Raw genomic sequence first — 2,800 nt, 5'->3', positions numbered from 1 at the left:
TTCAGGAACAGCATATGATTTGCCTATCTTGGGATATGTGTCTAGCCCTATGCCAGGACAGCATAGAGAACTTAGACTGGCTGCCCCACCAAGACTGCAGACCCAGCTGAAATCATGAGGTAGTCGCCAGTAGAAGGGAGGGATGGACACCCTCAGACAAAAACAAAAACAACAGTCCTCACCATATGACTTTGTAGGATTATTGTGAGGACCAAATGTATGTAATACAAATTCAAGCTCATAGTAGTCACTCAATACATTTTAACTATTATATACACTGTGTGTGTGTGTCTTGGAGGGGGAGTGTGTGTGTGTGTACGTTTGCACTCAAACAAAAAAACCTGAAAGAAAATACATTAAAATATTAGTAAAAGTTACTTACAGTAATTATCTTTTTTTATTTTCAAATTTCACCAAAATGGACAAATATTACCTTTTTAAAAATAAACAGAGACCACTCAGGCAGCGTTGTCTTCCTGTTACTCTCCCAAAGAAAGAGATAAAAGATCATCAATGGCAAATGGTAGCTGCAGTGAAGCATCACCCAGAGCCGCTTCACACTCAGGAGACACCTCTGCACCTGCTGTCATGGTTTCTGGTGTTCTACACATTCAGAAAAACTTCTTTAGTAATGAACTACAGAAATGATCCCTGACGGTATAGTATTCAAATATTACCTCTCTAATTAAAATGAAACCATCATAAAAAAGAAAAAGAGAGAGAGAGAGAGAGAGACAAAACCAGGATGAAATTTTAGGCTCTGAGTTGGTTTTTGGTCTGTAAGTAGATAAATGATAAGGGGAGAAAATCCCTGACTAGGCACCTTAAATGGAAGTAATAGGATCTACTTAAAAAGAGGGAATCTGTGCCTTGTACATGCAGGTGATAGAATGAAGAAGTAGAGGATTCTAAGGCTTTTCCTGCTGACTTCTAGATACCCTGAGTGGCTGAGAGTGGTCATCAGTTAGAAGACTCTGGCCTGGACAGTCATGGATCTAGACATAGAGCTCAAGCAGTCATGCTAGCAGAGTGACCATACCAGCAGCAAACCATTCAAGTGGACCTCACCAGCAAAATGTTATTCCTGAAGCAAATGATTGTGCCCACACACAGAGAATCCTGACGGCTTTGCTTAGGTGCAGCTTCCCATTCCAGTCCCCCAAATAGATGTTCTCCAAATGCTGAAGGGAGGAAGGAAGGAAGAAGGGATAAAATGATGGAGGGAAGAAGGAGGGAGGAAGCAAAGAACTGCAACTTCGGCTCAATCCCTGCAACAGAGAGACAGAGGAAGCCCAAATGATATAAGATCAGCTGTAGTGGTTAACATGGTTTTCTGGATGATACACGCAAGAGCGGTCTGTAATCGACAATAGCCAAAGAACATTAGCAAACTCAGGCTACTCCCAGTCAGCATCAAGGTCCACAGGCAGTTGAATGCAGCAGCAGACATTTCTAGACAGTGACAATTTTCAGAATCTGGGAGATATTTTGGAGTAATTGTGTCCAGGCCCTGGGGAAGGAGATTTAAAGACCTAGGCAGAGTCCTAGGGAAGAGAGATGGTGATGAAAATTGACATTTTAAAACATCTTCTTGTTCTTAGGCCTGTGATCAGTATGCACAAGTGCCTAAAGCTTATCAAGCACCAACAAATACTGTACCAAGTTTAGGAAAGCAAGACCAGCTCCAGACATATCCATGGGTGAGATCGGCCTTCTGTTAATGGGAATATCTTGATCAGAATTGACATAGATGTTCAGTGGGTTTGAACTTCTAGGTGATAAAGTTGGGAAGACAGGAAACTTTATCTGCACTGATGTTTTCAGCCAGAGGTGACTATTAAGGTGGTGGAGAAAGGGGAACAAAGATCTGAACTCCTTCCTACTGTGTATGAAAGGGAATCCTCATCTGTTCTTCACTCTGGCTGGAACTGAGTGACTCCTTTATGAAATTAATACTCACTTGAGGACTGTTCAAGACACTAGGAATTTTGCTTCCGGGTCTTTTGTAGACTTAAGTTTCAGAGATTTTACATCACCTAATGAAACTGCCTTCTAATGCATTTTATTTTAATGCTTGCAAGGGACGTTACCACCAACCTGTTGGACTGCCTAAAGAGATTCTAAGATTTCAATGGTGAAATTGAAGCCAAGTTCAAGTTCAAATTAAGGGTGAAGGCATATCTGCACTGAGAAATGAACATCTTTAGAGCAAACAATTTTTAAATTGCACCATATGCAGAAAAAAAAAATCTTAACTTCAATGGCTTTTGTTGTAGCACCCTGTTGTAAGTTGGGTTTTCAGGAAGCAGACACTGAGATGGAGATTAGCATGCAGGAGGTTTTGTTAAGAAATGCTCTGGGAATAACAGCTGTGGGAGAGAAGGGAAGGAAGCAGAAGTGGGCAGAGGGAGAAAGCAGGCTGCGGTGCAGTCCTAATGAAGGTTTCAGCTGATTCCTGGGGAGTTCGGAAGCTGAAGTGGCCCTTCCAAGTTGTCCCAAGTTCAGTTGAGGGGAACCTGGTCTTTATACCTCCATACTGATGACTCATTGCATTCTACCTGCCCTGGAAAGGTGGGGTGACAGCCTAGGCAATTCACAGAGAAGGCTGATGGCTGATGGCTGTCTGTTGGCAGTATTCCCAGATGCTGGAGATGTCCAGGTAGCACATCATAGTATCCTCTACACAGCAGTAGCACCCAGTCATTTTGGGTGGGGTTGGGGGGGGTGCCATCACCCAGAATGGTAACACGTGATGTCAGAAAAAGTGTGGGCAAGTGACCATAAATGTGGCAGTTAAAGT

General features: G+C 42.7%; 1 non-coding gene across 1 annotated transcript; it reads right to left on the bottom strand.

Annotated features, from left to right (window-relative positions):
* Positions 1–453: 453 nt before the first annotated feature.
* Positions 454–667, bottom strand: LOC134385279 (small nucleolar RNA U3). Its single transcript, XR_010024280.1, has one exon. It is a non-coding gene; the product is annotated as a small nucleolar RNA U3 (small nucleolar RNA).
* Between the last annotated feature and the right edge of the window lie 2,133 nt (positions 668–2,800).

This window comes from Cynocephalus volans, chromosome 8 (assembly GCF_027409185.1).
Source record: "Cynocephalus volans isolate mCynVol1 chromosome 8, mCynVol1.pri, whole genome shotgun sequence".
In the NCBI taxonomy this organism is placed as follows: domain Eukaryota; kingdom Metazoa; phylum Chordata; class Mammalia; order Dermoptera; family Cynocephalidae; genus Cynocephalus; species Cynocephalus volans.
The sequence above is the reverse complement of the archived record's forward strand: the minus strand, read 5'-3'. Positions and strand labels throughout refer to the sequence as shown.